Raw genomic sequence first — 13,831 nt, forward strand, 5'->3', positions numbered from 1 at the left:
CAGACCGTATCTCAAAAGGGTGGACCAGAGATACTCATGATCAACTCTGTCAAACGCTTTTGCCTGATCCAAAGACAGCATGTACCCCTTCCAGTGCCCAGCTCTGCCCTGTTCCACCGCCTCCCTGACACCCAGGACAGCACTAAAGGTGCTTCGACCTGGGACAGTGCAGTGCTGGACTCCCGAGAGGAGCTGTGGTGCAAACTCGACCAACCTGTTAAACAGTACTTTTGCCAGAATCTTCCGGTCCGTATTGAGAAGCGCTATGGGACGCCAGTTCTCAATACGGGACGGATCTTTACCCTTTGACAGCAGGATCAAGGCTGACCTACCCATTGACTTTGGCAGAGCGCCCGAGGATAGGCACTCATTAAAAACCCCAGTCAAGAGGGGAATCAAAGCTTCCCCAAAGGTCTTATAGAACTCGGACGTTAAGCCATCCGGTCCCGGCGATTTCTTAAGAGCTAACCCTTCAATCGCCCTCTTTACTTCCTCTTCCTTGATTTCCTCTGTCAAAACGCAAAGAGAGGGGCTTATCCTTGGCTCCGGAATGGTTTCAGCCAGGAAAGCCGACATTTTGTCTCGATCTAGTTCCTTCCTACTCAAGAGGTGTGAGTAGAAAGATCTGACCACCTCCAGGATCCCTGATTTGGACCTGTTCAGGGATCCCGTACTATCAATCAGTCCTGCCACATATTTGAAATCCACTGACATCCTACAGTTTTTGTAAGGGTCGGGCGAGCGATACCTCCCGAAGTCCCTCTCAAAAACCAAGGACGTGTGCCTATCATACTGACACCTCTTAAGCAAGGACTTCACACAGGAGATATCCTTGCGGCTACCTCCTGTCGAGACAAGCTGCTCGAGTTTCCTTCTTAGGTCCTGGTACAGACAGTGTCCGGCCAGGCTCCTAAAGTTGGAAAGCTGGCGGAAGAATTTTGCCGCACGTTTCTTGAGCATCTCCCACCACTCTGACTTACTGTTACAAAGGCCCAAAAGAGGTACCTGGCTCTGCAGAAAATCCTCGAAGGACTGTCTGACTTCCGCTTCTTCCAGGAGTGCCGAATTCAATCTCCAAAAGCCCCTTCCCATCCGATGGGTCTCTGCAACGTTCAAAGAAAAAACAATTAAACAGTGATCGGAGAATTCTACCTCCTCAACCACAAGTGGCGAGAAGACAGCCTCCCCCTTCAAATAAAACCTGTCTATTCTAGATCTAATCTGACTACCCCTATGGTATGTGTAACCACTGTGGTCCGGGGTGTGCCTGATGTGGACATCCTCCAGACGAGCCTCACTAACTATGCTATTTAAAGCGACGCTGTCATAACCCAGCCTGTCTTTGGAGCCCCTCCGGTCCTTCTGCCTCACAACTGTGTTGAAGTCTCCTCCAAAGACCACCTGACGGCTGGTAAAAAGAAAAGGCTTGATCTTCATAAAGAGGCATTTGCGGTCCCACTTGGTTTGCGGACCGTAGATGTTTATGAGCCTAAGCTCTTGCCCCTTCATGAAGACGTCCAAGACCAGACACCTCCCCATTTCTACCTCGATCACTCGTCGGCATTTTACCTCTGTTGTCCTGAAAAGGACAGCCACTCCGCTATACGGCTCGGCCGCAAGAGACCAGTAAGATGGCCCGGGCCTCCACTCCCTTCTGGCCTTATGCACTGATGCCAGGTCTGGCACCCTGGTCTCCTGCAAAAATAAAACATCGGCCTCAACCCGGCCGAGAAAATCAAAGGCCGTGAATCTGGCCGCATCTGACCTAATGCTGGCGACATTAATACTCGCCAGGGTCAACGGAGTAGGTACCGCCATCAAGAGTGATCGAGTTCGACCGCTAGCTTCTTCCCTCCCCCAGTTAGCCCGTCGCTATCTGGGTCCGGGGAATCTTCGTTGCCTCTCTTGAGACTTACACCCGAGAGATCCATATCCTTAGCCAAGTCTTTCACCTCTGGAACCAAAAGAGGAGAGAGTGAGTCCACAACATTACAAACAATATTTACACTCCCATCCCCCGCCACCACCCCCGCCACCATCCCCGTTTCCCCACCCCCCCCTTTGTCCACTAGTGCCGTGACAACCCCCTCCCCAGGCATTTGGCCTACTACCTGGTTCGAGGGTCCAGCACCTCCCGAAGGACCCGACCTTCGCACCGATACCTCACCCCCGCCCTCCTCTTCTTCCGAAGAGGAGGAGATGTCCTCCCGAAGGGCTTGGTACCGGTTGGAGAGCCCTATCAGGGGGGAGCCAGTCAAGCCCTCCTTTGGGATCTGGCCGGTCTTGGATGTTTTTAATTTAGGAGCCCTGGTCTTGCATAGGGTCTTCCTACCAGTGTCCTCTCTTTTGTCTTGCCCCCTCACTTCGTCCTCGTCCAAACTTCCATAGTACGAGGACCCACTAGAGGGGGCTTCTCCTCTCCCCCTCACCAGTCTCCTGATCTCTTCCTCTACCCCACCGTCCCCAAGGGCCTCCGCAGACATACCAGCCTCCTGAGGGACGGCAGACTGAACCCCATGGCTTTGGGGCCCCCCCTGCTCCCTCTCAAGTCGGCGGCACTCCTGCCTCTTCGTTTTAGAAGGAGGCAGGGTCCTTACCTTCCTCGACCCTATCACCCCTCCATCCTCCCCAGCCCCCTCCCCAGCGACACCATCACCACGACCACTACCACTGGCAAGGCTAGGCGCCACCGGGTTGAAGACCAGGTTGGCGAAGGAGCGCGGACAGCGGCTAAAGGGGTGACCTAGGTCACCGCACAGGTTACACCTAATGTCCTTACAAGTGGCGGCAAGATGGCCCAAAGCCCCACACAGCGCACACCTCCTCTCCTTACACTGTGCGCTAAAGTGTGTGGGGCTGCCGCACTTGTGACAGACCTTCGGCTGCCCCTGGTAAAAGACCAGGATCCTGTCCCTCCCCAAGAAAGCAGAGGAGGGCATGTGGGACACCGAGTTCCCCTGGACCTTTAACTTCACGGAAAAGGTCCAGGCACCAGACCAAATCCCGTGCTCGTCCCGATTTTTTTGGGGCATTCCTTTGACCTCGCCATACCTCTCCACCCAGGTCATTATATCAATGCAAGAGAGTGACTCATTACTAGTCAAAATGGTCACTCTCTTGATGACCTCACTCTGCCTTGAAACGGCCTGAACGGCGAAACCCTGCCACTGGGGCAATGCCCGTGCCAGCTCATGACGGGACCAGAAGGATTCCAACCCCTCTGCCGTCATGAAGCTGACATCGAACACCGAGGTGCCGTAGGGATGGATCAGGGCATAGATATCATTAGCCCTAAATCCCATCTCCAGGAGCAGCTCCACAACCCTAGATCTTGGGGGGCTAGCTTCCTTACCGACCCACCGGAGACGGGCCACATTCCTGCGGACACCCCCGGGTCCCCCTGTCGGAAGAGACAACACTGGTGGTCCCTTCCCTTGGTTTTCTCGGAAGGCAGCCTGTCCGTACTTCTCGTACCAGAAAGACAGGTCAACCTGCTCACCCCCTATTTGGACAGAGCTCTCGCCTCTCCTTAGGGCCTCCGCAAGGCGCCGTTGCAAGTTACCATGCACGGCACCCGCGGACAAAGGGGCACTCGGGCCCGCTGCGGCTGCAGCATAGGACCTTCCCACCTGTACAGCTCCCGGAGCCCCAGTAGACACTTTGACAACAGGCGCCCCACTTTCCAGTGAGCCCCCCCTTGGGCTAACCTCCATCAATCCCCCTTCCGGGCCATCTCCGGGAGCTGCATCCACCTCCTGTAATTCCATATGCTCCTCACCCCCATTCAAAATCATACCCCAATTTACACCCCCATCCACACCATTTACACCCCCATCCACACCATTTACACCATTTACATCTCCCAACCCCTCTCCCACCTTTATTTCTTCCCCAGAAACATTCCCCCCACCATCTTCCATCACAATTGAATTTTCACTTTTTTCACCCCCATTCACACCACATGCGTTTTTGCATGCGTTTTTTCCTGCAGGCGCGTTTTCCTGCCTGCAGGACTCTTTCACCCTTGCTGAGCCAGCCATAATGTCAAAATTTGTTTCCCTGGTTGCTTCCTCCTCCACCGGGCGCAACTTTGCAGGGGAAAGCACCACTCTGGGCACCAACTTGTTCTCCCCCAAGGGGATACACATAGCGCCCGTGCCCAACTGCTTGGGACCGAGCACTACGTTCTTATTTGCCACCAAACTGTCCGGCCTCTCAGCCAGTCTCGCCACCGCACTGCTACCGCCACTAGATCTGGCGGCAGCAGTGCCACTGATCTTCGGAACCTGCCCAGCGGGAGGGCTACACATAATCTCCCCTCCGTCAGACCCCCGATCCACTGCAGGATCAGGAGTGAGCTGACCAGAGGGGTTTGCAATGGCATCCCGGGGGACAGGGAGTACGTCGGGCTTACAAAGGGGTACAAACACAAGACGCTCCTCCATGATTGGAGTCTTACCTGCCTTCTCTGCCTTCCGCCTCCTTCTCCTTTCGGCCATGCTAGACAGGTCGTCCGACACCGGATCCCCTCCGAATGTGAAATCCCCAAAGTTCACCGGTGGGGACCGCACCTGCCTAGTCCTGGCCGTCAGGAGTCCCCCGGGACCGCCACTGCGTCCGGTCTCCTCCGACTCCGACCACGATTCCCCTGAGCCCTCGGAACTGCTCAGCGACATGAGGACACCCGATGGTCGGTGCCTCGCTCCATCTTGCACTTTCAATTCAGGCTTCACAGCACGCTCCCGCTGTGCACAAGGGAGGCTGCCCTCTGATACCTGGCTGCACTCAGACACCTGTGCCTCACTTCCTCCCTGCTTGATTGAGGCCGACTCAGGGATTAACTCCTCGCTTGCCTCTTGGCCTGCATCTTGGGCCGATTCCTGGGCCGATTCCTGGCCCTGTTCCAATGCTCTTTTCCCCAGAGACTTTTTCCATCTTAACAGTCTCTGGCGAAAACTCCCCGAGGACTGCAAAATCAAGTCCAGCCTGGTCTCCAGGAAGCTTATACGCTCCTTCAGCTCCTTTATCTTCTTTGAAATTGCCGGTCTTTTATTCTTTGAACAGTGATCCGCGCGATACCGTTGATCAGCAAGAGACTGCTTCAGGGCCAGTCTCTCCTCCTCTGAAGCCATGTACAGGCTCGTAACTGCCGTTACCCTTTGCCGGAACTGCTGTTGCGGCTCCCTTGGGGCTAATACCGGCCAGTCCTCGAGCCGGTACTCGAGGTCCTCCATATCCAGGATTTCGCCTATTGCCCCGTGCGACACCACGGAGCACCAGGCAGTCTCTGACATACCCGGCACCTCTCGTCCGCTCTCTCCCTTGTCACTCCTTTCACCGGCGGCATCCACCGCCGCGAGCTTTACTCCCGCAGCGGCTCCCGCCATTGCGCCGGCTGCCGCTGCGGGCCTCTCCGTCCTTCCTCCAGTCCGACTCACTGTGTCCAAGGCAAGTGGAGCCTTCACGTCCCCGCGGCTGTGCTGGCTCAAATCTTCATTGGAGCCGCCGCTCCTCAAGCACATCCTCCCTGACCGTCGTAGCATGCCGGCTGCCTCCTCCATCTTGCGGCCACTCTCCCGCCCGGCTTCGGCGGCCAGTGTGTCCTCCTCCTTACTCACCCCCGACTCCGGGGTCTCTCCCCAGGACCCCACTCCTCCTGGGAAAGGAGTGGGGACCCTGACTGGAACTCCAGCCGGATCCAGCAAGGGTTTTTCGGCTTACAAAATGTGAAAGCACCTCACACACTGCTCACACACCTCTCCCCTCAGGGAGCAAGCCTGTTCTGACACCAGCACACACAAACTCCTCCTCTTCCCGTGGCTGCTGGCACCAGTCTTGCCCTCCAATGGATCCTCGTTAAAGGATTTAAAGTGTACTCATTCCAATTACAGAGCCTCGAAAGAGTCCTGTATTGTTATTTTTTGTCACTACCTCCCCGGGTCGGGAGTGGGTAATTTGCGCGCCTGCTGCCTTCCTTGGATGTGGTAGCCGTTTCTCAGGCTCCCTCTCCGGAATCGAACCCTGATTCCCCGTTACCCGTGGTCACCATGGTAGGCGCAAAAAGTACCATCGAAAGTTGATAGGGCAGACGTCCGAATGTATCGTCGCCGTCACGGGGACGTGCGATCGGCCCGAGGTTATCTAGAGTCACCAGAACGGCCGGGGAGAGCGTAGGGAGGGCCGGAGCCCGACCCCACCGCCCAAGCCCTCGGATTGGTTTTGGTCCTATAAATGCACGCGTTCCGGGTGGTCAGCGCTCGTCGGCATGTATTAGCTCTAGAATTACCACAGTTATCCAAGTAACGGTTGGAGCGATCAAAGGAACCATAACTGATTTAATGAGCCATTCGCAGTTTCACTGTACCGGCCGTGTGTACTTACACGTGCATGGCTTAATCTTGGAGAGAAGCATATGCTACTGGCAGGATCAACCAGGTAGTCCCCCCTTCCATCGAAGTGCTGAGACTACCTTCATTTATTGCGCTCGGGAGGTGGGCGGCCTCGCAGTGCCAGGGGGACAAGACGACTTTCCAAGGCAGCAGAGAAAGTCCAGGACCTTTGCAGAGAAGAGGTCAACCAAGAGCCCCGCGGGAGGTCGCAGCTGGCTGCCAACTTGGTACCGGTACAACCTGGTCACCGCTCGGAAGCGGCCCAGGTCTGCAGGACATGGGTTGGCATAACTGCTACGACGCGCCCCAGGACAATCCCGGCTACCTGCTCTCACCGACGGCCCAGCTCGAAACCTGCCGAGCAGGAGGACACCTTCAAACAACCGACCCCCTTCCAAGGCATCGGAAGACAGTCGAGGACACATGGAAAGAGAGCAACCAAGAGCCCCGTTGTTGGACGCAGATTGGCACTGAGACCGCAACCAGGTTTCGCGACCACATAAATGTAAGTCAACCGGGGTGTTCAATATGCCACTGTGACGCTTCAGGACAGTCCGGGCTACATACTCTCACCGCGGGCCAGCTCTCAACCTGCCGAGGAGGAGGATGCCTTCAAACAACCGACCGACCCTTCCAAGGCATCGGAAGACAGTCTAGGACACATGGAAAGAGAGCAACCAAGAGCCCCGTTGTTGGACGCAGATTGGCACTGAGACCGCAACCAGGTTTCGCGACCACATAAATGTAAGTCAACCGGGGTGTTCAATATGCCACTGTGACGCTTCAGGACAGTCCGGGCTACATACTATCACCGCGGGCCAGCTCTCAACCTGCCGAGGAGGAGGATGCCTTCAAACAACCGACCGACCCTTCCAAGGCATCGGAAGACAGTCTAGGACACATGGAAAGAGAGCAACCAAGAGCCCCGTTGTTGGACGCAGATTGGCACTGAGACCGCAACCAGGTTTCGCGACCACATAAATGTAAGTCAACCGGGGTGTTCAATATGCCACTGTGACGCTTCAGGACAGTCCGGGCTACATACTCTCACCGCGGGCCAGCTCGCAACCTGCCGAGATGGAGGAAGCCTACGAAGACCGGTCGGTCGGTCGGGGCAGAATCGTAAGTCGAGGACCTGTTTAGAGAGAGCCCAACATAGAGCCGAGAAGATGGAGCGCGCTCATCGTCCCTAACCCTTACCAGTAAGGTATCAAGGACCAGGCTTAGGTAATATGGGACAAAGGCAACGGCAACCTCGACAATCCGGGTTAACTGCTCTCACCGGCGGCCCAGCTCGCAACCTGCCGAGATGGAGGACGCCTACGAAGACCGGTCGGTCGGTCGGGGCAGAATCGTAAGTCGAGGACCTGTTTAGAGAGAGCCCAACATAGAGCCGAGAAGATGGAGCGCGCTCATCGTCCCTAACCCTTACCAGTAAGGTATCAAGGACCAGGCTTAGGTAATATGGGACAAAGGCAACGGCAACCTCGACAATCCGGGTTAACTGCTCTCACCGGCGGCCCAGCTCGCAACCTGCCGAGATGGAGGACTCCTACGAAGACCGGTCGGTCGGTCGGGGCAGCATCGTAAGTCGAGGACCTGTTTAGAGAGAGCCCAACATAGAGCCGAGAAGATGGAGCGCGCTCAGTGTCCCTAACCCTTACCAGTAAGGTATCAAGGACCAGGCTTAGGTAATATGGGACAAAGGCAACGGCAACCTCGACAATCCGGGTTAACTGCTCTCACCGGCGGCCCAGCTCGCAACCTGCCGAGATGAAGGATGCCTACGAAGACCGGTCGGTCTTAAGTCGAGGACCTGTTTAGAGAGAGCCCAACATAGAGCCGAGAAGATGGAGCGCGCTCAGCGTCCCTAACCCTTACCAGTAAGGTAACAAGGACCAGGCTTAGGTAATATGGGACAAAGGCAACGGACAACCTCGACAATCCGGGTTAACTGCTCTCTCCGGCGGCCCAGCTCGCAAAGTGCCGAGGAGGACGCCTTTGTCGCCCACGGGGAACCGAGGCCGCTTTCCCGGCGGCTTAGCGGCTCCACATGGGATGGGGCCGCCCCCTCCGGAGAGGGGGGGAGGGAAGCCACCGTGGAGCCGCGTGTGGCTTGCATGCGGGAGCCACGCCGACACTTCCAGCCTCGGGCGAGGCGGAAGACGGCTTTGGACTACTTGCGAGAAACAACCGTGCCCCATGCGCGGGTGCGCCTGGGAGCACCTCGGCTAGAGAGGCCCTTGCGAGCAGCGGACATACGGGGGCGGTCACTGCCTCCCCGTCGTTTAAAGCTTTCTCTCGCGCCTCGGGCTCCGGCGACACCAGCGCACTCTCGGACGCCTTTTAGAGTGATAGAAGCAGCACTGAGCAAACGCACCTCGCGGGAGCGAGAGGTACCGGCGCCCGCCTTAGCAGGACCGCCGGGCTTTTTGGGACACCGGCCGTAGGTGGCCGGGGGCGAAACAGACCCGGACGGTGTGGGAGGAAGACGCGCTCGCCGTAACCGACAGGGCTCCAAAGCACTGCCGAGCGAGTGGTCCCTCCGCCTCCGGGTCGCGGGGAGCCAGATCGATCTGAGGAGTCTTGGACAAATTCCAAAGACTCAAACGGCGCGGGAGCACGTGCTCCTCTCACAGCTTAACGACAGGTGGACGAGGCCGACGAGGACTTCCAGGAGACACCATGAGAGGGCCGGTGCCTATCGCTCACACCCTGGAAGTCACTCTCGGCCACGAACGGTTAGGACTTCCCGCTAGGAAGAACCGTAGGGACTTGGAACACGAAACCAAAATGCCCTCTCACAGGATTTCAGGTGAAGGAGATATTCGCACCCCTAAAAGTGTCACCACCTCAAATACACCGGGGTAAGGTGCCAACTTACCCGGGCTCCTGGAACTGCTGCCCGGCTGAAGCCCAAAATAAAAACCTCATAGGGTTTTTCCTCCAAAACGTCAATGAAGACAGACCTGCCAGCGAGGCCGACGGGGACTTCCAGGAGGCCGGCATGACGTGCCACTACATACCGGTCACACCATGGAAGTCCTTCTCGGGTTGGACCAGGTGCAGCTCCCGCTAGAACGTGCAGCACGTCCTCCTTCACGGTACTCTCGATTGGAGTCGCCAACGTGGCCGAGCTCCTACAACTGCTGGTCGGCCTGGGACTCCAGAAAGAATGTACCAAAGTTCTTTCGTGGAAGTTCAGGTGCAGCGGACCGACCAACCAACGAGGCCGACGGGGACTTCCAGGAGACACCATGAGAGGGCCGGTGCCTATCGCTCACACCCTGGAAGTCACTCTCGGCCACGAACGGTTAGGACTTCCCGCTAGGAAGAACCGTTGGGACTTGGAACTCAAAACCTAAATGCCCTCTCACAGGATTTCAGGTGAAGGAGATATTCGCACCCCTAAAAGTGTCACCACCTCAAATACACCGGGGTAAGGTGCCAACTTACCCGGGCTCCTGGAACTGCTGCCCGGCTGAAGCCCAAAATAAAAACCTCATAGGGTTTTTCCTCCAAAACGTCAATGAAGACAGACCTGCGAGCTAGGCCGACGGGGACTTCCAGGAGGCCGGCATGACGTGCCACTACATACCGGTCACACCATGGAAGTCCTTCTCGGGTTGGACCAGGTGCAGCTCCCGCTAGAACGTGCAGCACGTCCTCCTTCACGGTACTCTCGATTGGAGTCGCCAACGTGGCCGAGCTCCTACAACTGCTGGTCGGCCTGGGACTCCAGAAAGAATGTACCAAAGTTCTTTCGTGGAAGTTCAGGTGCAGCGGACCGACCAGCCAATGAGGCCGACGGGGACTTCCAGGAGACACCATGAGAGGGCCGGTGCCTATCGCTCACACCCTGGAAGTCACTCTCGGCCACGAACGGTTAGGACTTCCCGCTAGGAAGAACCGTTGGGACTTGGAACTCAAAACCTAAATGCCCTCTCACAGGATTTCAGGTGAAGGAGATATTCGCACCCCTAAAAGTGTCACCACCTCAAATACACCGGGGTAAGGTGCCAACTTACCCGGGCTCCTGGAACTGCTGCCCGGCTGAAGCCCAAAATAAAAACCTCATAGGGTTTTTCCTCCAAAACGTCAATGAAGACAGACCTGCCAGCGAGGCCGACGGGGACTTCCAGGAGGCCGGCATGACGTGCCACTACATACCGGTCACACCATGGAAGTCCTTCTCGGGTTGGACCAGGTGCAGCTCCCGCTAGAACGTGCAGCACGTCCTCCTTCACGGTACTCTCGATTGGAGTCGCCAACGTGGCCGAGCTCCTACAACTGCTGGTCGGCCTGGGACTCCAGAAAGAATGTACCAAAGTTCTTTCGTGGAAGTTCAGGTGCAGCGGACCGACCAGCCAATGAGGCCGACGGGGACTTCCAGGAGACACCATGAGAGGGCCGGTGCCTATCGCTCACACCCTGGAAGTCACTCTCGGCCACGAACGGTTAGGACTTCCCGCTAGGAAGAACCGTTGGGACTTGGAACTCAAAACCTAAATGCCCTCTCACAGGATTTCAGGTGAAGGAGATATTCGCACCCCTAAAAGTGTCACCACCTCAAATACACCGGGGTAAGGTGCCAACTTACCCGGGCTCCTGGAACTGCTGCCCGGCTGAAGCCAAAAATAAAAACCTCATAGGGTTTTTCCTCCAAAACGTCAATGAAGACAGACCTGCCAGCGAGGCCGACGGGGACTTCCAGGAGGCCGGCATGACGTGCCACTACATACCGGTCACACCATGGAAGTCCTTCTCGGGTTGGACCAGGTGCAGCTCCCGCTAGAACGTGCAGCACGTCCTCCTTCACGGTACTCTCGATTGGAGTCGCCAACGTGGCCGAGCTCCTACAACTGCTGGTCGGCCTGGGACTCCAGAAAGAATGTACCAAAGTTCTTTCGTGGAAGTTCAGGTGCAGCGGACCGACCAGCCAATGAGGCCGACGGGGATTTCCAGGAGACACCATGAGAGGGCCGGTGCCTATCGCTCACACCCTGGAAGTCACTCTTGGCCACGAACGGTTAGGACTTCCCGCTAGGAAGAACCGTTGGGACTTGGAACTCAAAACCTAAATGCCCTCTCACAGGATTTCAGGTGAAGGAGATATTCGCACCCCTAAAAGTGTCACCACCTCAAATACACCGGGGTAAGGTGCCAACTTACCCGGGCTCCTGGAACTGCTGCCCGGCTGAAGCCAAAAATAAAAACCTCATAGGGTTTTTCCTCCAAAACGTCAATGAAGACAGACCTGCCAGCGAGGCCGACGGGGACTTCCAGGAGGCCGGCATGACGTGCCACTACATACCGGTCACACCATGGAAGTCCTTCTCGGGTTGGACCAGGTGCAGCTCCCGCTAGAACGTGCAGCACGTCCTCCTTCACGGTACTCTCGATTGGAGTCGCCAACGTGGCCGAGCTCCTACAACTGCTGGTCGGCCTGGGACTCCAGAAAGAATGTACCAAAGTTCTTTCGTGGAAGTTCAGGTGCAGCGGACCGACCAGCCAATGAGGCCGACGGGGACTTCCAGGAGACACCATGAGAGGGCCGGTGCCTATCGCTCACACCCTGGAAGTCACTCTCGGCCACGAACGGTTAGGACTTCCCGCTAGGAAGAACCGTTGGGACTTGGAACTCAAAACCTAAATGCCCTCTCACAGGATTTCAGGTGAAGGAGATATTCGCACCCCTAAAAGTGTCACCACCTCAAATACACCGGGGTAAGGTGCCAACTTACCCGGGCTCCTGGAACTGCTGCCCGGCTGAAGCCAAAAATAAAAACCTCATAGAGTTTTTCCTCCAAAACGTCAATGAAGACAGACCTGCCAGCGAGGCCGACGGGGACTTCCAGGAGGCCGGCATGACGTGCCACTACATACCGGTCACACCATGGAAGTCCTTCTCGGGTTGGACCAGGTGCAGCTCCCGCTAGAACGTGCAGCACGTCCTCCTTCACGGTACTCTCGATTGGAGTCGCCAACGTGGCCGAGCTCCTACAACTGCTGGTCGGCCTGGGACTCCAGAAAGAATGTACCAAAGTTCTTTCGTGGAAGTTCAGGTGCAGCGGACCGACCAGCCAATGAGGCCGACGGGGACTTCCAGGAGACACCATGAGAGGGCCGGTGCCTATCGCTCACACCCTGGAAGTCACTCTCGGCCACGAACGGTTAGGACTTCCCGCTAGGAAGAACCGTTGGGACTTGGAACTCAAAACCTAAATGCCCTCTCACAGGATTTCAGGTGAAGGAGATATTCGCAACCCTAAAAGTGTCACCACCTCAAATACACCGGGGTAAGGTGCCAACTTACCCGGGCTCCTGGAACTGCTGCCCGGCTGAAGCCAAAAATAAAAACCTCATAGGGTTTTTCCTCCAAAACGTCAATGAAGACAGACCTGCCAGCGAGGCCGACGGGGACTTCCAGGAGGCCGGCATGATGTGCCACTACATACCGGTCACACCATGGAAGTCCTTCTCGGGTTGGATCAGGTGCAGCTCCCGCTAGAACGTGCAGCACGTCCTCCTTCACGGTACTCTCGATTGGAGTCGCCAACGTGGCCGAGCTCCTACAACTGCTGGTCGGCCTGGGACTCCAGAAAGAATGTACCAAAGTTCTTTCGTGGAAGTTCAGGTGCAGCGGACCGACCAGCCAATGAGGCCGACGGGGACTTCCAGGAGACACCATGAGAGGGCCGGTGCCTATCGCTCACACCCTGGAAGTCACTCTCGGCCACGAACGGTTAGGACTTCCCGCTAGGAAGAACCGTTGGGACTTGGAACTCAAAACCTAAATGCCCTCTCACAGGATTTCAGGTGAAGGAGATATTCGCACCCCTAAAAGTGTCACCACCTCAAATACACCGGGGTAAGGTGCCAACTTACCCGGGCTCCTGGAACTGCTGCCCGGCTGAAGCCCAAAATAAAAACCTCATAGGGTTTTTCCTCCAAAACGTCAATGAAGACAGACCTGCGAGCTAGGCCGACGGGGACTTCCAGGAGGCCGGCATGGCGTGCCACTACATACCGGCCACACCATGGAAGTCCTTCTCGGGTTGGACCAGGTGCAGCTCCCGCTAGAACGTGCAGCACGTCCTCCTTCACGGTACTCTCGATTGGAGTCGCCAACGTGGCCGAGCTCCTACAACTGCTGGTCGGCCTGGGACTCCAGAAAGAATGCACCAAAGTTCTTTCGTGGAAGTTCAGGTGCAGCGGACCGACCAGCCAACGAGGCCGACGGGGACTTCCAGGAGGCCGGCATGACGTGCCACTACATACCAGTCACACCATGGAAGTCCTTCTCGGCCACGAAGGGTTAGGACTTCCCGCTAGGAAGAACCGTTGGGACTTGGAACGCGGAGCAGAAATGCCCTCTCACAGGTTTTCAGGTGAAGGAGATATTCGCTCCCCTAAAAGTGTCACCACCTCAAATACACCGG

This window comes from Rhinoderma darwinii (genome assembly GCF_050947455.1).
Source record: "Rhinoderma darwinii isolate aRhiDar2 chromosome 2 unlocalized genomic scaffold, aRhiDar2.hap1 SUPER_2_unloc_16, whole genome shotgun sequence".
Classification (NCBI taxonomy): Eukaryota; Metazoa; Chordata; class Amphibia; order Anura; family Rhinodermatidae; genus Rhinoderma; species Rhinoderma darwinii.